This window comes from Oxyura jamaicensis, chromosome 2 (genome assembly GCF_011077185.1).
Source record: "Oxyura jamaicensis isolate SHBP4307 breed ruddy duck chromosome 2, BPBGC_Ojam_1.0, whole genome shotgun sequence".
In the NCBI taxonomy this organism is placed as follows: domain Eukaryota; kingdom Metazoa; phylum Chordata; class Aves; order Anseriformes; family Anatidae; genus Oxyura; species Oxyura jamaicensis.
The window spans coordinates 50368787-50393330 of NC_048894.1; the positions used below are offsets into that span (position 1 = coordinate 50368787).

Below are 24544 nucleotides of genomic sequence, written 5' to 3' on the forward strand. Positions count from 1 at the left end.
CATTTTGGTGCCATGCCAGGAGGACATCTAGGCAAATACTGCTGTTCTCTGCCCATATGAAGTGGTACATAGAGGAAGAAGAGCAGATCACATGAGGCTCATCACCTATGCATTGAAGGGAAACCAACTGCAAGCACAAAGGAGCACTGGGACTCCAGCCAAGGCTGTTCCACACGGAAGAGACACCTTTTCTCTGGAGGCCAGGGAGAGATGTTAGAGACTCCTGAGTCTTGTGACTTCTGCTTGCTGGCTTAGGCACACATCTCAGCATCTTTTACAGTCAGTTCATGTTTCCACATTTATTTATTTATTTATTTATTTATTTTCTCCCAGAGCATGGAGAGCAGGAACACTTTGGTTGTTGGTTAAACAAATGCTGAGCTTTAGAAGTCACCACAGGTCTCTGAGAATAAGGATCCACACACCTCCTTTTTGACTATTACTTTTGACTGTAGTGGTCTAAAAACTTAATAAAAAGAAAATGTACCAAAGGAATATTTAGTCTTAGAAGAAGCTGAGCTCATATATATCATTTTTAGAAGCACAGCTAAACGAAGAGCTGAAATGAGTAGAGCTTTGGAGACGAGTGCTGCTCTCTCCCTCCCCATGTGGGTTCAGTGTAATATAAACCACCAGGTACTAAGGTGCTTGTCATCCCACTCACATCTAGCTGCTCTTTTGCTACTAGAATGTGGGCAAATTTCTTATGTGAGGCAATATTTGCTAAGGCTACCTAATCGGATATATTTTCTAGTGAGTGTTTTGGTTTGATTGTCTTTTGTAGTGCATGGTCCAAGTCCAATAATCATGTAGTCAGTCTTTGAAACAGATAATCCATTATATTGATAGCAGTGACATTGAACTCACCTGGCTTTTCTGTGCCCTAAGACTTCTGGGATTTGCCCTTTTACCATAGATACAAGGGGTGTTTTCATCCTGGGATTTCATCTGTTCGGAATTTATGAGTACTTGATTCAGTAATCTTCTCAAGTCAATCTGCAGGCTTTCTGCAAATTTTCCAGTTTAAAACTTGAAATGGAATTGTATTAATTTTGCCTTTTAATGACTAAGCACACCATCTTTTTAATAATGACAGTTCAGACACCCAAGTAGTAATTATTTCTGACAGTCTACAGGTGAGCGTATTCAACTCAGAATACATTACTAAATACAGTCTTCTGGCAGACTTCAGAGCAAGCAAACACAACTGACTGCCCCCCCCCCCCCCCCCCTTCACAGGATATTATTTTCTATTAAGGGCCATGTTGTTGAAGTACAGCACTTAAACTTGAGAAGTGATCTTCTGAGGCTTTTGTTTGGTCTCTTGGTTTTGGAGCATTTATGGGGAGAGGTAAGAAAACATCCTTCCTTCCATAATCTGTGAAGAGACACCTGGATTTTGAATCTTAAAAAGAATGTTACCAGATTCAGATGCTGCCTCTGAAGGAAATGGGCATTAAATTAAGCATTAGTATCAGCCAATGGAAATTGTGCTATTATATGAGGGATGCAGGAACTTCATTTTCCATCCAGGGCAAAATGTTCGAGAGAGACTGTTCCTCCTGGATGCTGCACCATTTATTGTTCAAAGTAGCATGTAAGAGAAAACATGGCTCTCACCAATCTATACAACAAACTTCACTGGTACCCCCTGTGAGAACTCTTCTGCTTGTGCTCTGGACTTTGTGTTTGCAGCAGAAGTCCACTGCTGGCAATAGGCCCAGGCAGGGAAAGACAACACAAGGCAGTGGAGCTAGGGAATGGCCTCCAGTTTTGGCACTTACAGATCTAAACCTGTGATACCCTGAAGGGACCATACTCAATACTGGTGATGATTTGGTATTATTAATTACAACAAGGTCTTCCAAACAAAATTAGATCTGAATGATAAAAAGAAATTTCTGTGATCTTCATGAGTTCAGACAGTGTAACACACGGATAGAACTAAATGGCAATTGCGGCAAGGACATTCTTGGCTTTACAAAAGGTGCGTTGTGGCTGAGTAACTCAAAAGATCCATTAGATAGAATAAACAATTATCTAGAAGAGAACCAAAACAAAATAAAACAAAAAAACAGCATTCAGAGGTCAATTAAGTATTTGATATAGTGCTGCCCATTAGTTAAACTTGAGAAGATGGGGATCTTTATAGTGTTCTGAGGCTGGGGGGAAACCGAGTCAAGGGCCTCAGCTCTGGAATCTGCTGAAAAGGGGAGGTTTGGTCTGGAGGGAAACTAGGAGTGAAGCTGTGAAAGGATTTGTTTCTGCATTGTTTTTATTTATTACTTTCATTAATGATTTGGAATCACATGAAGGAAATCCACTCATAACACAAAGAGGCATAGCTAGTGCAGAGGATGATTCAGATAACATGCAAGAACTGGGTTTCTGTATGAATGGGGCAGGAGAGATGGGATAAGGAAGTACAAAGTGCAAGTCCAGGCTGCTACAGATTACCAGCAATTGTTTTTACTATGGGGTAAGTGTTCAGTGGTTATAAACAACAAAGGCAGAGATAGTAGCCTGGGTATACAAAACTGTCACAGGAAGAATATCAGTTATCAAGGTGCTGTAGCCACAGAAAGCTATTAATTCATAATTTCATAAATCATAATGTTTCTAAGATCAATTTAGCTTTTTATTATTTATTTATTTATTTATTAGCAGGGGTTATGGAAACCATTACTATCATTGATAGAAGGCTCTGGTAAGACACTACTGAAAATTCTCTGATAATAGTCATGTTTTCAGGAAAGATGAATTATAGGTTTAGAGAAGAATTACACTCCAGGAGAGTGGAGATACCTAAAATATGTAGGTAGGCTAAAAAAGACAAGGTTCGTCAGAATAAAGGTGGAGAGGGGACTGGACCCCTGCCTAATTAAAATTAAGAGCAAATAGGGAAAACTTAAAGATTTAAGCTAAATATGGGTTATCAAAAGATTAAATGGCTATAAAAGAGCTCTGAGCAAAATGAGAAGTAATTATTAAATCCAGAGTTCTATCCAGTGAAATTATGTGGAGAGAGCAAGAATATTTAAAACATAATTAAAAATGTCTGCCCAGCAGTCTTGAGATTATATCAGTAAAACATACAAAAAATAAAATAATACATACAAAAAATAAACTAATACATACAAAAAAATAAAAAAATACATATTTTTGCACATATTCACTTAAAATATTAATTTTTAACATATAAGAAAAAGACTTTATTTGCCAGATAGAGTAGCAGTGGTCTTGGTATTGCAGCAGCCTTTGACAGTGAAGAAGCACAAGCAGAGGAGTGCATGGTAGTCTTAGGCTGGTGTGTGCTTCCTTGGCATGTCCTGTGCATTGACCAGCTGCATGCCCAAAGCTGCAGGGGGATAAACACTGCCAGTCATTCTGCAGGTGGAACAAGCGAAGCCTGGTGGGCAGACCCTAATCTTCCAAAGCATCAAAGGACAGACCTTATTTTTATATAAACTATTATTCATTTCATAATATAGTAAATATACACAATTTTGTCTATATTTTCATTGATGAACATTATATTTCAAACCTAGAGTTGTATTTAATTGTATTTCAAACCTAGAATTTTGGTCTTGGATTTGACACATTCAGCTGCACAAGCTTATCATCAAATAAATAATAACCATACTGACCAAAATAATAACAAACTGACCAAAAACTTGATCAAGGAAGATCAAACTGGAAAAAAAAATATATATATATTCAAAAGAAGTCAGAAATCTGCATTTATGGGAGTTCTGTGCACAGCAACCCCTGCCTTTTGGAGTGCCTGGTCTATGGCCTGCTGGCCTGCACAGGGCTGGGGACTCAGTTGTACCTGTTGTATTTCAGCCAATAGGGAATTAATCCATTGCTATCAGAAACAGGATCACGTGTTTTATTATTATTCAGTAAGATGGAGAACTATGAAAGAACCTTAAGGAAAATGGTTAGTATAGATCAGAGAAATATCTTTTAATAAAAGTGCTTTAACACATTTTAAGCATAAGTTTAAACATGATAAAAATGAAACATGAACGCAAAGAAGAAGCACACTTAACTTTTTTTTTTTTTTTTTTTTTTTTTTTTAATCTGTGAACTGAGGCTTCTATTACTTTGATACCATCTAGTTCAGTTTTTAAACTATTCTGGAAAGGAAAAGGGGACCCATTCAAAATGAATGCTAATTGTATCTAATGGTTTAGCTAGAAGAACTGGTTGAGCTTCATTTGCTGATTTTTTTTTTTTTTACCATTTGTTACATTGTTGCTTAGCATAACAGCACTTTATAGTTTCAGATAAGATCAGAGACACTGCATTTTGTGTAGTTTCAAAGACACACTGAAATGTGATTTCCATCCTCAGACTGTAGACCAAAAACAATACTGTACATAAAATCTTGGCTTGGTTAAACCAATGAGAAAGAATAATCACTATCTTTCATTTCAGATTTCAAAAAAGAAAGTAACATTTTTATTTTCCACAAAAAGAGATTTTTTTTGATTGAGCTATATTTGACTTACAGGTAGAAGGAGAAACAAGGACTTTGCAAGGAGCATATAAAACTACAACAATCATTAAATGTAATGGTATTGAAAGTTTAAAGCACTGCAGTCTGTAAGATGTGTGTGACTGCAAAGCGCTTTCACATGGCTCGTGAAAGTGCTGTGGATTTAAACGCACATCTGCTAACCGGTGTGTGCTTGCTGTGTGTTACGTCTCATTGTGCTGGAGTTCCTCTGAATGGCTGAGAGTCCGTCAAGCACAGTTTCCTGTTTCCCAACAGCAGATGCTGATGAAAAACAAAGCATAAGAAACTGGGTAAGCCCAGGCTGGTGTTTCCACAGGAATATCATCCTCATCCTAGCAATTGGCGCTTTGTCTGACAGAGCGTGTTGTGTTTGCCTGCTTGACTTGATGTCTTAGTATGACACATACATGTGGCTTATCCCCCCCAAAAGGCAGAAGGCTCTTGGGTTAAGGATGAGATAGAGAGTGAGGGTCATTGGGTGTGTGGTCCTTATCTCCATGGCAGATGCCAGTGCTCCAGGCGCTATGTGCGCTCTTACACGCTGCATGTGTCTGGGGTGGGCCTGCTGAAAAACTGTGTACATGTACAGAGGGTGGTCCTCTAGCCATGGTCCTCCAGTGTACATGCATGAAAGAAATATGCCACTGAGGATTTCAACAGGTTATTTGTGTTTTTCCTCTGAATTACCGCAGCGATAGATGTAAACATGACACAGAAGATGACTGTTATATGTGAATTTACATGGTTGCCTCAAGCGCAGTTAGAATGTAATTTGCACTCGTTCTGCATAGAGGGTAATTGCCATGGACTTTTTAAGGGAGTAATTGTGACCTGTAAAGCTTAATGCATCCCAGAGCTGGCAAAACAATCAACTTTTGCAAGATGTCTCTTCACAGGAGTGCAAGATCTGCATGACATGAGACAAAACTTTTTCACGGTGAGGGTGACAGAGCACTGGAACAGGCTCCCCAGGGGGGTTGTGGAGTTTCCTTCTCTGGAGACTTTCAAAACCCACCTGGACGCGTTCCTGTGTGACATGATTTAGGTGTTCCTGCTCCTGCAGGGGGATTGGAATAGATGGTCTTTCAAGGTCCTTTCCAATCCCTAACATTCTGCAATTCCGTGACTTCCCTTCAGTATTCGGTACCATTAAAGCTGTCTTGCAGCTCTGCATGGTGCTACATGGCAGTAAACATTTATACTGGGAACTGTTTGACCTCTGTTTAATGCAGGTTTGATTGAGTGTTGTGAAAATGTTTATTCCCTTATATAGTAGTATATGCCACTACTTGCTTGTATCTTACTTTTAAGGATATGCAATTTAAAAACTAAATGATAAGAGGTGGCCTTCAGCAGTATATTGGGACCAGTTTCAACAATCTTATTTATTCTGAGTACTTTATTCTACAAGGAACTTCACTGCTTTAGAGCAGTGAACTTAGCTGTATGCAGTATAAAAGTCATATGGAAGTGCAAGTACTCTTATGGTTCAACAGTAAAACAAGTTATAAATCTGCATGTAAAATGTTTTCCATTAAGCTAGTGAATGAGCTGATGATTTGGTTAATTCTAACTAAGTCACTGCGTTACCACAACTTCATAGATCCCAGCAGACTAAACATGAAACCTGCATTACATGGTGATTTATTGCTCTGCTTATTCTAGTATGTCAGAACGATTATTTGCAGAGAAAGCTTGCTAAATCTCATTAGAAATACATATTTTAGGGTTAGGAAAGCTAAGTTGACATCTGGGGTACAGAAAGCCCTGTGTCCAGAGAGGAGGATGGTACAGAAGGACCTAACAGGTTTGCCTGTGGTCAAACCAAGCTCACAGGATGCTTCCCTGTAGCCCATTGGTCTTTTTCTTGGAGGAGATGAGGATTATCACCTTGCTGCCTTGCAGCTAGATGCTTCTTTTGATCCTATGCAAGGCAAGGTGTTCAGCCCCTGAACCTTGCACTGCATGCATGAAGGAGAACTTCAAGCTGGGACCTGCCAAATCAACACACCTGGATGGGTGGGACACAGAGCTGAGCTCTTGCCCCTCTAGCTAGGAAAGGTGAGACCAAGTTGAAATTGTGCCTGAGAACAGGAAAAAAAAAAAGAAAAAAAGGAAAAAAAAAAAAAAAAAAGGCCATGTGACCATCAGGGCTGTGGCGTGAGGAAGGGAAAGGTGACAAACATGTAAGTTAAAATGAGAAGAAATACAATAGATTTTTAAATGTTTATTTAGTAACTTAATGGGAACAGGAAAACATGAAGTAACTGTGCTAATGGATAATTTAATTATGTTACACCTGTCCATGAAATATTTTCAAATTATTTATATTCAGAATTTTACACAAAATCCCCAGGTTCTGATATTTTTGAGGGTATTGGATGCAATATTACATAGTTCCGTGTCACACGGGGCCTGATTCTGGACATACTATGAATGAGGACTGTTCCAGGAGTATGGTGGCAGATCCTCAGTGACTCAATGAAGTGGCTTTGTTTTACTACTGATGCTAAGTCTGGAAGGGAGTCTTTGTTGATTCATTATCCCTTCAGCTTGGATCAAGAGGGTCCTTTTGAAGCAAATCTTCCATTTGTTTGCATTTACACGGTTTATGTTGACATCGCAGAGTCCCTTTTAAGCACACATGCTGGATTCCTTTTGGATTGCACAGAAGTGGAAGATGTGCCCCAGAAGTGCCCCCAACATCCATCTGCCTTCTTGGTGCCAGACTGTAGCTAGGACAGCAGGAAGTCCCACAATTGCTAATGCCTCGGAGCTCAGTGCTCTCCCTTTACGTTATATCCTCTCCCCTGTAAACTTAGCAAATCAGATCTTGAAGGATAATAGTTTTTTTTTTTTTTTTTTTTTTTTTTTTTTTTTTTTTTTTTTTTTTCCCCTAGCCCGACTTCTTGGGCCTGCAAGAGTCTTCCAGAATCTCACTGCCACACTGGTCAGAAGTGCTCCACCACCATTTCAGGATCCTGCTTCCTTGGGGGGTTGTTTTGAAATTTAATGGAAAGCTTGTAGAAAATTAAGTTAATACCGCCATTTCTGCCCATTTTAAAGTGAGTGAGTGAAAAACACAAGTCTGGAATGACTCTAAAGAAAACCACTGGTAAGAGCCATGAGTCCGTGACCACCCAGTAGTGGAAACAGGGATGTGTGTGTGTGGGGAGGCTGTTTTAAATCTGGAACTGATTGCATTCACTTCAGCACTTCCCTGCATGCTTGTTTCTATTTGCAATTTTTAAATCCAATTTTTATTTTTAGCTGGGTGTATTTTAATGGCTTAAATGAACAAATTGGATTTGTTTTCTAACTGTAAGCAACACTGATTGTTAAAACTGCATCTAGTAAGAGAAAGGTAATTTTAATGTGACATACCAAGCACACAAAAATACACAGAGGTGTAAACACTGATGAGGGCTTAGGGTTTTGGATATAGGTGTGAGTTGTTTTTATTAGAGGATTAGAGTCCTGCAAGTTTGGGGAGAATTTCAGGTTTCTGGGTGGGCTGTAGCAGATTGATGACTTTTATCTGCAGCCTGCTGCATTTGGCCAATATGTTCTGTGTACTTACTCAGTTTTGTCCTTTTATAGAGGTTCCCCTACTTTATGCCATATTTTTTGCTTTTTATTTCTTTCCAGGATTGTTTCCTCATTCATCCCTGGCACCAATGCAGTCTTTCTTAGCTAACAGAAATACCAACTGAAGCACAAACAAAAGCTGAAGAAACAGAGGCCCCACATGGATAATCTCATAGATTATTCCATGATTAATTATCCTAGATTTATCAAATGCCATATCCAAATAAGGTCAAACATGTAATTTTAATCTTCCACAAGACACACAGACACTGCTCTGCACAAGCCTCAATTTCTGTCACAGAAAGCTTGAACCGACTTCCATTAATGATAAAAAAGGGGAAAAAAAAAAAAGTAATGTTGATACATTCTGAGCTATGTATTCAACATGTCAAGCAGATCATTAGTGACTGACACCAATGATGTGCCATGGATAAAAAGATGTCTCTTTTGTGCTTGTCCTTTACTGACACTACTGTCGCATCCTATTCACCAGCCTGGAACACTGATCCTCTTGTGCATTGGATCAAAAACATCCATGTTATTGTTAGTGGTTTATGTATATCACCATTTCTTTTTCACAGTTAGCTTTCTTTGTATTTTAATCACTTGGATTGAAAAGATTGTTCATAGCACAATAATCACCAATGAAATAAATATTTAGCTGTTAACTGAATGAGTATCATCTTTTTAATAGGTTTTAAGTCCCAAGTCCCAGAGGGAGACTCACAAATTCACTTCATTTCCCTGATTTCACATTTAGGTCTCCACATTAGCTATAAATGTGTAAAACCACATGGAGGTAGTTCCTATTTACTACATCGCTGAGGAGGCACACGTCTCTTTTTTCTTCCACCATATGGTTGAAGTAACTTGCACACAAGCAATTTGTTCTGATTCAGCTGTTTCAGCAGGAAGGATTTGCAGAAGCAGGATTGGGAAATACACAGGATTCTCTTTCACTTCTGTGACAAGTTATATTTTTAATTAGCCCCTGCTAGTCTTCTAAGGGCATCCAGTAAAAGTTCAATTCTGTATCTCAAGTCTGAGTCCCGCTTGAAAGGGTCATTTTGTGTGTGCGTATTTAGGAACCAGTTTTAAAAGCATGTGCAGGTTTTTAGAAAATTCAGTTCCTTGATGAATTATGTTAAATAAAGTAAGAGTTTTAGATTTTTTTTCCCTCTGACTTATATGAAGCTTACTGAAGATACAGGGAGAAGGGGGTGATGGTGAATATACCACTTCACTTGAATCTTAAGAGAATCAGCTGTTGAGAAGGTATTATACAATATATGAATGTTATTTTTAATACCTGAAGGTCCAAGGTTTGTAAGGGAATGAAGTAAAAATTAGGTCACCTAATAAAGGGTAGGGAAAAAAATGGTAGATTAGTGCATTTCCTGTTACTTGGTTACAAAATAGTATAATTAAAATAAAAGCAACTGTATTTACTAAAATCTGAGAAATAAACAGTAAAATTGAAAAAGACAATTGAAAATAAATATTAGCTAATTAAAAAATTAGCACTTAAGTACATACATTGACTAAACCTATAACCAACATACGAAACAAAGAAAAAGCAGAGAACATAAAACAGCCTTACTAATTTGCAGTAATACTCTGAGACTTTAAAATAGTAGCAGCTGAATGAATGTGGTGTTGCATGTGTTTAGGGAGGGAGAAGACAACATCCAAAGGACTTGTAAAATGTTTTGAATTCATAATTTCACATAATATGTGTGATATAATTGGTGATGCCTTAGATATTCAGCTCTAATTCAACATCCTGTTAGCAGTGCTATGGTTAAGAGCCTTTGAGAGAATGTCCCTTTAGTGACACTGGCCCTTAAGTTTTTAGTTTAATATTTAATCTGTTTCTAATTGAGTTCAGCTAAAACTTGGCATACAATTTATGGGCTTGGATGCAATTTTCATTTTCATAAAAAAGGAAAAGGGGGAGAGAAAAAAGGCAACATTTTAATCTGTTCTGTCTGCAGAATTATTAAGTGGTAAACAAGGTAAAAATGTCAATGTTGTAGTCACTTTTCCAAAATTTGTCCAAGTGTGATTTCTTACCCTGCACTTAATGTAATATAATGCACTGTAATATAGTAAATACACATGCATACATAGCCAAGAACTAATCAAAACACTGAACTTTGAACCTTCTGCAACAGACTTAAAGAAAACCAAATCAAAATCTTGGTTTGGTGGAGGTAGGAGGGAGGAGGGTGAAACAACTAGGAAAGGGGCTCTGTGCATGTTTCAGGGAATTACATTAGCCTTCTTCAACACACAAAAAAAAACTAAAGTGAAAAGCCAATCTCAGAACACGAAACTAATGTGGGTTTTAGGAAAGTTCCTGAAGTTTTGTCAGTGGATATGCCCCATCCTGCATCTCACACATCCCTGACCCCGCCAGAGCCTGCCTCCTCCTTGCACTGCTGCCAGAGCCAGCTGGCTTCCTTCACCCTTTCATCAGCAAAGATTGCAAGATATATACTCCAGCCTTGCAGAGCTTTTAGGGAATAAAATACTTCTGCCTATTCCCAAAGAGACAATGGGATTACAGGGAAAAATCTTGGGAGAAATTTTGTATTTGTTATATCATCAGCTGGCCCCACAGAGCTGGGAAGAGGACAGAAGTGATTCTTCCTGAACTGTCCTCACCCACTGCTGGAATGGTTGGTAGAAGCTTATCTTCTGCCATCTACAGACCATCTTTAGCTTTGGAAGGGCTGCTGCTTGAAAGACCCCTGTTAGAGGAACATCCACCCAGTTTTTCCTGAGGCCAAAGAGGACAGGAGAGGAGCTCAACAGAAAAGGAGAATAACGGCCAGTTGTGAAAAGAGCCTCCCCCTCTCTCCCTGTCTTTTATCTTGGGCCTCCAAGCACACATGAGTTTTCTGCTGCTAGCTCTGAGAAGAACCAGCAGACACTGCAAGAGGTTCATTACCACCCATAAAGACAACACTCATCATCCAGCAAAGCCATACAAAGCAGAAAAAAAACTGGCTTTCTGGAGTTTGCCTAGGCTTCATGCTTCTTCCTAGTTTTTATAGGAGTTATATCAGTATGAAAAAAATATTCTTGAATACCAAGTGCATGCTGCTATGGAGGCACAGCAGGCAACTGAGGAGTGTAGTTGTTAGCTTGTGAAGGGGAGGAGAAAGAGCAGGAATCTCCCCACTAGACGTCTGTGCTGATTTTGCTGACTGCAGGAATTAAATGCCTTTGGGGCATTTAATAAAAAATCATTAAGGAAGTGACAGGACTGTGGCTATATTACTCGTCCATTAACTGGATACACATGAGAATAGACATTTCTCTCCCTGAAGCAATATAGCAATGGACGTGCAGCCCTTGCATGGGTGCTCTATTGCCTGCATTGTCTAAGAAAATTGCACCTTAAAGATACAACACAGCTTTTACAATTGCTATGGTTTTATTACTGCTTGTCTGTTTTTTGTTGTTGTTTGTTTGTTTGTTTGTTTTGGTGCAAATTCCTTTGTTATAACAGAATTCTGTATTATGTCCACTTTAAGGTTAATGTAATTTACCAAGATCAAAGTTATTACAAGGGATACTAACTTGGTGTATAATGTTTTCTCACTTACTTGACTTTATGAGTACTTTATAATGAAGTTATAAGGTGTCTCACTGAAATGAACAGTCTCCAGTAGTAACTGTGAGAACCAATTTAGTTCTGGCCTGTGCAAGTATGGCACGTCCTTTTGGATGAGTTGACGCTGAACTGTCCTAGGCCAATGCAATAACAAACATAACATAACATAACAACATAAGATAACATAACATAACATAACATAAATTATTTCTGTAACTGATTGGCAAGATGATTTATAGCAATTTTGGATGGAGCTGCTCTAGCTTTATGTATGTTTTAAGGAGGTAGACACGTGAAGTTTTTCAAGAGCATGCCCCACGTTCCCCAAGGGAACTTTTGAAGTCCCAGGTGGTGGTGAGGCACTTGCTTCCTGCTGACTCTGAACTTTAATCAGTTCTCATATTTGCCAGCTGTAACGTTAAAGCTTTCCACTCCAACTTTCCAGAGGCATGAGCAACCAAATGGTCCAAGTGATTTTAGTTGGGAGCTACACAGAGCCATGAAAATCAATCTCAGTAGTGAAATGGGAAGATGGGAAGTCAGAAATGGGTTCTTGCCAATTAAGATTTGCCATTCGGACGTGTCTACCTGATCGCTTTACTTCTCCTGAAGTGAGTCTGCAGTCACATTTCTTTTTTTTTTTCTTCTTTTTTTTCTTTTTTTTTTTTTCTAACGAAAACTATACCAAGTGGGTTTTCTTTGGAGAAATCTGTTTTACAACCAATAATTTTAAGTTAATTTACCTAACTCCTATCAATGGTGTTTTAATCAACTTCATATTATTATATTGACTATTTCATTGCAGGAGAAAAACTGCTCAGTAAGTGCCAAGTTCTGTTTTGTAAAGAATGAAAGGAGGAAGGGAAAAGAGATGGCTAAAGACACACGTTCCTGATGCAAATGGTACATATCACCCCCAAATCGCTTGCAGGTGTACAAGTGTACGGCCGCTCTTTCTATCCCAATTTTTGTATGCAAGGTCATCCTTCTGGTGCTACCTTAGAAACTGGCCTTATTCTATAGAGGACATTGAATGATAACACTGCAAGTCAGCTGACTGCTGTGTCACAGAGCTGCTGCTTTCTACATTATCGCAACTGCCAGAGCTCTTAGTGCTGCAGTTTTCTAGTCGCAGTGCGGCAAAGCAGACGCATAGACCCAGGCACAAAGCAGCATAGATTTTTTATTCTCGTCTTTTTTTTGTATGAGGGAGATTTTCCTGGTGTTAGCGTAGGAACAGACACGCAGCCTGGATGTGTTGGCTTCAGCCTGGCAGCACTTTCAGCTGAACAGGGACTGTTCGGAGCTCGGTACCCAAACTGCCTCTGAGGAAGAATGCCTGGTTTCTCATTTTGTATACTAAGAGGTTCTTTATGCCACGATGATATACCTGCAGCCATAGGACAAAGGAGATCATGGTATTTGTCACTGTTTGCCTGACTGGGGCCTTTGCAGGCACTCCACTGCTGAAGCCGTGCCAGCGTCCCAGGGTCGTATAGATTGGTAATACAGATTGCCGCAATTTCTTACAGCAGTATTGCAAAGCTCAAATGAGAAACCAGACTCTGAACTAAATCAATCCCAGTCCTTCTGGATACAGGGCAGCAGGCGACTAGCAATGACACAACCAGCCATCAAGTGGAGAGTCTCTGGGACTGCAGTCTGTATCAGTTGGAGTCTGTGAGAATGAAACACTTTCGGTTATCCAGTCGCTTCTCCTTCTTCTAATACTACAATTACTACAACTGCTACAACTGCTACTACTACTATTACTTCTTTTTTCTTGCCTGTAAGAAGCTATTACTTGCGCTTGGTCTCTGAGTGTATGTTTGCGTGGATTAGTTTGCCTGTAAAGCAGTCCTTATCTGCTCCTGCTGGAAATCAGGGCACAAAGTCAGCCTGCTTTAACAGTTGTTTCTTCCTGCGTGATGCTATGCAGCTAGAATGGGTTACACTGGCAACAAAGGAACCAACACAAAGCATCACTTTATTTGCTGGACTGTTACAGGAACATAAGTCTTCTACGATATGATGCCCTGTTCTCTCTCTTTTTTTTTTTTTTTTTTTTTTTTTAATTCATCTAATCGAAGAGCATAACAGACACCATCGTGGATGTGGTTTTTAATGATTTGGAAAAGACAGCCTGTGGAGACTGTGATTTGAGACTGCAACACATTTAGGTTATTGCCAATTTGAAATACTTGGTTTGTGAAGCACAGCCCTAAGGGACAAGCGCAGTAACTGAGAAAGAGATTGTAGATAAAGAAATAAAAATGACAAGCGTAATGGAGGCTCTGCAAAAGAGACTGTCAGAGAATCAGTTCATGGATGGCAATTTCACCAGTTTGAATCTGAATAATTCATAGATTGAAATTACCCTGCTTTCACCTTTCCATTTAAACCGGCATGATCTGAATCTCTAATAAATTTTCAAGATAAAGTAAAATGCCAATTTGAATCTGAAGAGCTTTTAAAACCAGATGCTACACCCTGAATTTTTTGATACCTTTCACAATTATCCTGTGAGAACTGCACTTCATCACGAAGCACCATTACCAGTGAAAATTACTGTGATTACAATAGCAACAATAGAATACCATCAAATGATCTCCAATTTACCTAATTTACCAGGGCTGACTGTGTGCCCATTGTGCTTCACTACGTCTGGCATTGGATCAATATCACAGAGGAACAAAAATGCCTTAGTATATGCTTCCTTTTGGTGCCTTTAACTTCGACAGCACAGGAAAATCTATCTACTGTTAAATGGTTTTACAGCCGATCTACATGCCTGCTGTAGGATCTGATTGATTCTCCGTGTTTTTCTTTAGTTGCTGGGCATTGGATGTCATTGTGTTACTAATTTGTTTATAACGTATACTCCTGCACAAAGACTGCAGCAAATGAGTAACAGCACAGCAGCTCTGCACTGCTACAGCAGTAGCAGCGCTCTCGCAGGGGAAGCCAAAATGAGTTCGGTGCCTTATGTGAATAATTACTTGTGTCTGGGTTATAAATGCTCTCTAGCATCACTGGTCTTGGTTGCATGACACGACAATTGAATTCAAAAGCCATGGTCAAGGGAAATGATCGTGTGCAATCCAAACAAGATTTTTTTCCCCCCTATTCAGCATTTTGTAAGAGATTGTGAGAGATAGGCTGTGACTCTGTCTATGAATGCATGTCTGTACATATGCATGTACATATGTAAATGTAACGATAGCATGCTTTGTGAATATGTACTGATCACTGAAAGTAACAACTTTTATGGACAAGCCAGGCACAGTGTTTTGCCACAATCTGCTTGGTTGTAACATATTTCTGTTTTGGAGGTGTAAGTTTTCTATAGGATTGCGTGTGACTTCTGGAACAGTAAGTGCCATTTATAGAGTATGTTGGTGCCTATACCTATGCTACAAAATATAATTTTAAACATAGAGTCCTTGTAGCATGACTACAGTACAGAGAAGTTTGAAAAATGTACAGAAGGCTATAACAGGCATTCTGCATGGAGACAACTGTGTCTGCTGTCTGTATGTGTGTGAGTTGTACACTTCAATCTTGTTTTTCATTTTATAACCAGATTTACTCTGCCTCCAGGGAGTACTTGCTAAGGAAGGTAAGCAATATTTCTTCTTATTTATATGACTGTGTTGCATTTCTTTTCGGGAAAAATGCATGTTTATAGCACATAGTTATATAATAAAGCATGATCTCATGACATCTAATTACGTGTTTCAGTATTTGCACATGTTAAAACTGGACAAGAAAGCATATTTAAAATACACTTCTTTATTCAAAATACATTTATAGAATTGCTCTGCACAAAGAATTGGTTTTGTATTCAGCTTTGACTCTTTGTTAAATAAGAAACTACTATACCTAAATAATAATGTTCTTGAAACCTTTGGTTTGTAGATTTTTTGTCTTCTTAAAGCACTGTTCATTGTATTTCTAAATTTCCTGTACACAAGTGAATACTGTTCTCTGAGGTAGAAGAGACAGAAGGTTTTAGAGCTTGAGCTGTGATAACAAAGGAATTTGAAAGAGGACAAAATATGATTATTAAAAAATCTTGAATTTTAGATTATTCATTAATGTGATTTAGCAGACTGTTTTTCTTAGGCAACATACTCTCAAGTTACCACACCAGCTGGAATTAATTAGTCTATTCAGTACTAAATATATATTCTTCATTTTTCACAAGGTTATTCACAACGTAACAAAGAAAAATCTGCACAGAACAAAGACCTAAACCCTAGTGAAAGTTTAAAATCTATATTATGATACTGTGGTAATAAAAACAAGAGGTTCAGACTAAACTTTTCAGAAGAGAACTGAGTGTTTTGGTTTAACTGTTTTATGATGAGTATTTTATGATTTTGTGTACACAAATATAACATACTTGTGTAATTATGATAGGATCATGCAAACAGGATTCTGAATGAAGAATGCCATACAAGTACCTGCTAGCATTTGTATGATTATTATTACCATAATCATTTAGAATCATATATGTTTTGACAACATATATGTTTTGAAACTGTAGTCTGTTAACCATTTTATTTCTGTAGAGCATTTGTGTTCAGACTTTTTAACCAGTCTTATCTGCCGTGACAGTCTGTAGAGAGTGGCTTGTCAAGGGTCGCTAGATATCCTCATTAACAGCAGCAAAGCAGAAAGAATAAAGTGTTTAAATGCTCTTGAAACCTTCATCTCAGGGCCTGAGCCAAATTGTGCTATGATTCACTCTGGAGTCTCCTAACTGTGTATTCCGAATTCTTAATGTGCCACTGGATTTCTCCCACTGCTCTGTACTGGCCTCATCTTTCAAAATGTTCAATGCTGGTCAGGCCTAATACTGTCTCTCAATGTAAGTGCCTTCAGTAGTTGCCATAGGATCTTAGGATAGTGCCCTCACTAGGTGAGGTTGTCTGTGAGACTCACTGTATTATAAAGTACCCTGAAAAATTTTGAGAACCTCAGCAAGTAAGCCCTTCATTTTGGGTTGGTGGGTGTTTCAAAGAAGGCAGGCTGCCTGCAGGGTATATTTCACATGCTAATCAGGCAAAAAACATTAAAAGATTTTCAGCTACAGGATCATGAAGAGAGTATTAGCAATACTACCCCATAAAATAGCATTAAAATATAGCCAACTGTATCATTAATGTCTTTCCTAGTATGGCTATTGATAATCAGGTACAACTACAGCTGAAGAGTTTAAGCTGTGCCATTCTATGTGCTGAAATAAATGGGAGAACCTACAATACTAAATGTCTAAAATAAAGCCACAAATTTTAGCAATAGTGATTCAACAGTTAATCTGCATTATATTGCAATAAAATATTAGTCCATTTTTGTGCTTATGCTTCCATTGTGTTTTGCTTGTCTGTAAATGATTCTGTAAAATTAGGACCAAACCATTTCTTTAAGTTTCCCATTAAACAGAATTATTCACTTGAGTAAAATTCTGTTCACGTATTCTGCTGGACCAACACCCTCACCTACATCTAGGCACTTACTGTGATTCAGTCAGACACATAAAAAACATATGGGAGTCCATTCTACTACCACTAGGGTTAATGGCAAGACTCCCTATGCCATTGATATAAAAAATGTGTTGATTCATTTTCTTCCATTACAAATATTTTGTGAAAGTTATTCCTAGCTTTTTTGTTTGTTTGCTTGCTTGCTTGTTTGTTTTGATTATAAGGGTACAGTCTACTATAGCTGACATAATGTTGAACAGAAGATGCTTTCTGTTCACCAGGACACATGACCCCAGCTACACACACACTTAAACCAGCAATGCAGGATAGGATTATTCAGTAAATGAAAGGGACCTTCTTGACCATAGTTCTGTTCATAATATTTGTATTCAATAGATTGGCAATTCTTATTAGCTTCTATACAACACATACATTCTGATCTGTAATGTTTGTATCCACTTGGACAAAAGCCCTGAGAGTAGGAGGGTCTGTTGTGACTGTTTGTTTGTTTGTTTTTCACCTTACTGTTGCTTGAGTTAAATGTAGCTGCCTATGGAAACATGATCCCCTGAGAATGAAGATAAATGTTTTATTGATAAGTATGTATAAAGCATCTCTAGGTTCCTCTGCAGTCTGGCTGCTATGAAATTCACACCATTATTCCCAGACAAAAATCTTAGGAATAAAGTAAGACCAAAGTGGGTCAAAGGATAAAAAAAGCATTTCCAAAACAACCATTTCAATGCAGAAAACTCAGAGTTAAACAGAGGAAAATCCAAATGAGCTCATAAACACAGTTAAAATACCTAACTGGGGGTACCCTTTTTGATGCCATGTGATAACCATAGGATGTGATAGAGGTAAAAAATTTTGCCATTTCATTTTATATTATACACACTACCAAAACCAAACCAAACCAAAACAAAACAACAACAACAGAAACAAAAACAAAAACAAAAAACACACCTTTGGCTTTAAAATATTTGCATAGCATCTCACAGTATCAATTCACTTTTTTATTTTTTAAATGAAATATAAATGTACACCTGCTCTGTGATTTTATCTGCACAACTACAACATAAGCAAAAGTTCTGAAAATTGAATGAATTGAATGATTTCTTGACAGAAATTGAAAATGCATTCCAAAATGTGAATTGCAAATAAGGTAATGACTTTCTCACTTCTTGTACCAAAAGAGTTTATTTTTGTGTGTTCAAGATCAGGTTAACTCCTAATTATATTAAAATTTACCATATTGAACACAAAGTTAAAAATGAGCAGAAATTCAAATTAAGGCCCCAATTGTGCTTGAAAATTTCCTTCCCTTCCCTTCCCTTCCCTTCCCTTCCCTCCCCTCCCCTCCCCTCCCCTCCCCTTCCCTTTCATCTAACACTATTTCTGCCCCAGGTTTTGTCAAAGATTACTGGCAAATTGTATCCAAAACCATATTTGCGATGATATACTTAATCTGTGACTTGACATGCATAACCTGAACACACAATGAGTCAGCACTTGTGGAAAATGTTAAGTTGGGAAATGTTCTTGAAGTGAAAATAAAAGGAAAAAAAAAATCCAGTTTGATTTGATTTGACTCTAGGTTGCCATTGTTGCCATTGTTCACTTATTCTCAGTGTTTTCCAGATATTGTGCTCTAGTGAATGTACAGTTGAATTATACTCAGTTATACTCAGTGAAATGTTCAATAGAAAAGGCTTTTCTTGTACTCACCAATTTTTGTTTCTTCTTCTTATGTTCATTCAAAAAGTATATCCAATGGCACAATGGTAAAAGAAACTATCTAATATATTGACCTGTAGCAGTACTACCTGTAGGTAGTAAGTGCTGAGAAACTTTGCTGAGACTGGGCAACAGGTGTGATCACACATCTTCTGCTTATAGTAGGAACTGCCTGGCTGTGGGAGAGGGAGGTATGCAGAGAGGCTTTGAGATGGGAGACTACCCATATAGCTATTAAGTTAAATAAAACATAGTTATTTACTCCTTAAAGACAAGTAAGTACATTTTTAGTTCCTATGTTTTTACAGGCAGCTCTTCTTGTTATATTCATCTAGAAAATTCAACTTAATCAATCAACATTGAGACTGGAGAAAAACCATTCCCATATCCCAACACATTTCAATTATGTTCATTCACGTAGACATTCATACACAGCAGTACTCTTCAAGAACAGCTTAAATACTGTTTTGTTTTGGTTTGATTTTTTGTTTGTTTTGTTTGGAAGGAAAAGTGGAGTTACCTATGCCCCTGCACATCTAGTATCTCTAAGCTGACCATATAGTTCATATTAGCCTAAGCAGCTAGATCCATTTACACTGGAAAGCCAAAATATTATTTTCACCTTTCCTCTAAGTGATGAAGCATGGTTGGTATTGTGCATAGAATCAGCATGGATTAAATTCCTTTTCTAAAAAGGAATTATTTTCTTAAAATCTTATCAGCATTAAACTTATCATCTACCTGTTCCTGAGGGACAGTCTCTGTCTGGCAAGCTGAGAGGCCTGAGCTGGTTATGAATTGCATACAGTTTCATCTTTTTTGATACTCAGTGGCTGTCATATTATATCTAGGAGGTAGAGTGTGTCCTTTCCTCTCCTACAGAGCTTTGTGCTAGGCAATCACTTAAAACAGACTTTTTTTTATGGTATGCGCTTAATCTTCCAAATGGTTGACAGTTGTGTCTAACTTGCTGAAGTACTGAGCTCTCACAACAGCATTTGGAGCCAGGGGATGTGCATAGGATGTATTTCTCTGTAAAGGAATCAAAAATATAACCTTCTGGTACTTCATATTGTTTATCCCAAATAAGACAATACTTGTTACCTTAATCTCTGTGTATTTATTTATTTATATATTTAGTTATTCATTTATAAATAAGATTATATAAACACATTTTTTCACCCTAGAGGGCACTTCCTGAAAATAATTTCATAAACAAATATGAGTTAGATAATGTACAGACAAGTACTAGATGAAAACCTTGTAGGAAATTTGCATTTCTATCATCAGTGTTATGTGTGGTAAGCAAGGATTGGTCTCTCCAGGAAATGAGGACAAAAAAGACTGAATTGCTGCTCATTAGTGAGTTTGTCTGGAGCACAGAGTAACTTCTTTGCCCCGTGCTGTTGGTTCTTTTGTTCCATCTCAGCATTTTCCCATTTTGTGTACCAACCTTCTTGTCACAATCACTCTGCACAGGCAAAACACCTTTCCTGGGCTTCCCACACCTTTTACAACACCTTTGTGTCACTACCACTTCCGAACCTACGTCCCAGTCTTTGGCTAGTCAATCCTAATACTTTCTAAACAGACATTTCTTTGCTGTTCTGCTTTGCACTCCCTTTTCTGCCCTCCAGTTGAGCTTTTGCTTCCAGCTCCGTGATGTGAGGCTGGTTCTTTATTGCTCCAGTCTGGCCTTCAAAGTATAGGCAGCTTCAAGCAACCCAGCATGGGTGGATTTTCATAAAGAAACCAATAGGTGTATCTCCCAGGGAGAACACCTTCTTCATTGCTCTCCACCTCTACTAAACTCTCCAGACATGCAGGCATGAGAACATTTAATGTATTTTTAAATAGGGGCAAGGCCACGAGCTTCCAAGCAAGGGCATGCTATTAATTCGTAACAACAATAGGAAAACATAGGAAAAAGGCAATGTGATGCAAGTGCTCTGCATAGAAAATACCAGCTGAATGACAGAAGTCTGGAAGGATTGTAAGCAGCAGACAACAATGTCATGCAAGTGAGAAGCACTAAGAGGCTTTAACAGAAGTTAGTTACCTGCATACACTTCCTATGCCTAAACCACATACAGATTTGTATGTGTACACCTTCATATAACTGGGAAAATAATGACTTTATTATGCATTCCTTTTCCTTAAGAACAGTAAGAATATCCTAATTCTGTATTTGTGTTTATATATATATATTGACATGTACACACACAAAAATTTGGTCTCACTCTATATAATCTACCATTTAAATAGAAATGTTTCTAGAATTTTCACTTAAAGAACTCAGAGTAAGTTGTTCCTTTTCATCACCCAGAGAAAGAACATTACTTTTTTAAGAGACATATTTTCAAAGGACAGATGTGAAATCTAGTAAATAAAATAATATATCCTGGAATATCAGAAGTAGAGAAACTTGTTGGTTTAGACAAACATACAATTTAGACCATGAGAATCTGTGAATATTCCTATTATGTGTACGTGAGTTTTAATTATTCTAACTATAATCATAAAATTTAGGGGTCTTTTTGTTCATTCATTTGTTTTAAATTATTATTATGAACTGCATCAGAGCCATAAGATCATTTAAATTCATTCATAATCCAGTGCTCAGTCAATCTTGCTATGTCTGCATGAGAAAACTATTTAAATGAGCAAGCTGAGACCAAAGTTAGATGAAGGAACAGGGTGTATTTTGCACAATGAGGAATGCAGTTTTCATTGGTGGCAGATAAATACCTAGTTATTTTAGAATTGCTTTTTGGCCAGTTTCTAAATAGTGTTATGTTTACTCTTTTTCTCCATCTTCAAGGATTTACTGCCATTTGCAAGTACTTTCATGTAATACGCTTCTCTACTCCCAAATTGGTTTATTCATTTTTCTTTAAGCTCAGTTTGCCAGTTAAAACATGAACTCTTTCAGAGGCTGGACTACATGAACCAAAACTTTGGATCTCACCTGTCCCTTAGCATCACAGCAGATACATGAAAAGGTCTTAGAACCTGGAGATTATAAATTTAGATAACATCTAACTATATTAAAGAGAATGATATGAGGTTGATAACGAGGGGATGAAATGAGACATAAGGCAGAAATTAGAAGGGATGGGACCAAAATCTGATCTATATTGCTTCTAAAGAATTACCCTCAGCAGAATACTCTAACTAGTATATGATAGTATATGCTAAATCATCTCTTCGAATCCCTGCCACTCTTCAATTTCAGCTCATGATGTCTTCATGATCGGTGAAGAGAAGAACTTACTGAGAGACACCTAAGCTCTACTGAGCACTGATTATACTCAGTGTTACATTTCTTCCTCCATTGTGGCTGAACATATGTAACCTTCAGAAACACAAATAACTGGTCAATTAAGAGTAGCTTCTCTTTGTTTCTCCTCCCTGGGAATTGTATTTTCAATTTCAAAAGCTAAATGAAGAGCTATTCACTTACAAGTGACAGTGGAACCTTAAAAAGTTCCATCTGCTGATTGGGTGCTACTGGGATGGGCAGACCAGACTTCAAAGAGGGGAAATGCATTCCTCAGAAGTCCCTTTTCACTTTTCAATATACAAGTCATTTTGGCCATTAAGCACTAAATACAAGGAGAAATAACAACTCCTAATGAGGAACATGTCCTTTTAAAAGAGGACATAACACTATTAAAGTATCTCATTTGTACTTCCCAACAAAAGTAAAAAAGTAAAGAAAAAAAGTGAAAATTGTCAGCAACCTTGCAACATCATGGCTAGTACCTGAGTAACAACTTCAGAAGAAAAAAAAAAAAAAAAAAAAAAGAAATCTATTAATGATGTGGACCTCTGACCTCTTTATTCTTAAAAGCTTACTGAGGCCTTCAGGCTTATAGTTTCATTTAGTTCTTAGTTGTAAAAGCTATAGAATACAGTGGCTAGTAACTAGTAACACTCCTTACTCAGTAAGGAGTGGTTAAAAAGGAAGAAGAGGAAAAAAAGGTTTCATATAAAGCCGAGTTAAAATAAACCAAAAATTGAGTTTCATGCTTTTAACTATTTTGCATTATTTTTACTACATCTTTGCACAACTTGATTTCAGCCAGTAACAAAATTATGGAAATATGGAAGTGTTTATTTTTTGCTTTATTTCAGACAGTTAATCCTGAAATCTATTCTATAGCTGTCCGTAAACCTGTTTCCAAATATGTAGTTTTGTGCTTGATTGCTGCAGAAAAGGTAGACATTCACATCTTCTTCAGCAAAGAAACAACATTTCAGTGATAGTAGACATGCAAAAATAAACCAGTATTGGAAATTTTCAATCAAAATCTTGTATCATTTCAATAAAATTCAAATCAAATTAATTTCAATAAACAAATAATTAACCAACTTTTCACTAAAAAAGCCTTCATCACATGTCCATGTTTTTTCTTATTCTGAAGTTATTTAATTTGGTTCTGTAACCATTAAGGCTGTTATATTTTTTTTTTTTTTCAGCAAATGAAGTGAAACCTGTTATACATCCTGCGTAATTGTGCTTCTCCTTGATTAGCAAGGAGGGAAATTTGCATGTGCCCTTTTCCTCTACATGGTACAGCTAGATTTCTCCACTATCTGGTCAAGTATACTAACTAATGGGACATTTGATATATTATTAGATTATGTTTTGATGTATTTTCAGATGAGCAAGTGTCACCTAATAGCTATGCATACTGCAATTGATTACAGTTCCTGCCACAGTAAATCTTTAGTAAGTGGGCTTACAGAGTGAATATAAATAAACAGTTTATGGTGAAAATACACGTATAATTATTTTAATGTGCACACATACACTTATACACTTGCAAAAACAATTTTGGCAATCCTTTCACTGTTTTCAACAGGATTCTGTCACTTGTTTATATTTTGACACAGACAGGGGAATACCTTTATTTTGATTTTGCAATATTTTCTTTTTCTTTCTGCTCCTTGGCTTTGCTGATGATAGGATTCAGTCCAGTTTCCATACAACTGCAGTTCTTCATATGGCATAGTGGCATAGCACAGTTTTGAATTTCAAGGGCCACTACAGTGTTAGGTCAACCACATTTATTGGCCATTAACAGTGAGACCATTATGGGCACGACAGGCAGCATAAGAAATACTTAAACACTGCTTTCATGTTGTGTCTCCAGGCAAACCTTGTAACTGCAATCTCAGCAAATTCCTTCTGTGTTTGTGGAATTAGTATCACAACATTTTTCAAGTTATTATTTTAACTCAAAACTCAAATACTGTTATATTTTTGCTTTTTTCTTTCTGATATTCGGACTTTGTCTTTCCATTTTTTTTTTTCTTTTTCCTAACACTGTTTTACACTAACAACAAATGCTCATCTGAGGAACTCAGTAGCCAAATATGTACAAATTGGTGTAATAGGTAGACATTTTCTTCCAGCTGTACCTCATTGCTGTCCTCATATGTTGATAAAACCATTTTCTAGAATGTAAGAGACTAAAAGAATACAAGGCAAAATAAAAGAATTAGAATTGGAAACTATGTAAAAAAGGAAGGAAGGAAGGAAGGAAGGAAGGAAGGAAGGAAGGAAGGAAGGAAGGA

At 37.5% G+C, this 24544-nt stretch overlaps 2 long non-coding RNA genes across 6 annotated transcripts in view; one reads left to right on the forward strand and one right to left on the reverse strand.

The window, feature by feature from the left end:
- The first annotated feature begins 12803 nt into the window (after window positions 1-12803).
- LOC118161328 overlaps window positions 12804-24544 on the forward strand; it is a 36680-nt gene continuing 24939 nt past the window's right edge. For 4 of the 5 annotated variants that reach the window (XR_004747945.1, XR_004747948.1, XR_004747947.1 and 1 more), the window contains exon 1: window positions 12807-15354. This is a non-coding gene — a long non-coding RNA (uncharacterized LOC118161328). Of the gene's footprint in view, window positions 15355-24544 lie in introns of all 5 variants that reach the window. The other variant, XR_004747946.1, reaches the window with a different exon arrangement.
- The window catches only part of LOC118161330, a 19054-nt gene continuing 13332 nt past the window's right edge, over window positions 18823-24544 (reverse strand). Inside the window, exon 3 of the long non-coding RNA XR_004747952.1 lies at window positions 18823-19137. This is a non-coding gene — a long non-coding RNA (uncharacterized LOC118161330). The remainder of the gene's footprint in view (window positions 19138-24544) is intronic.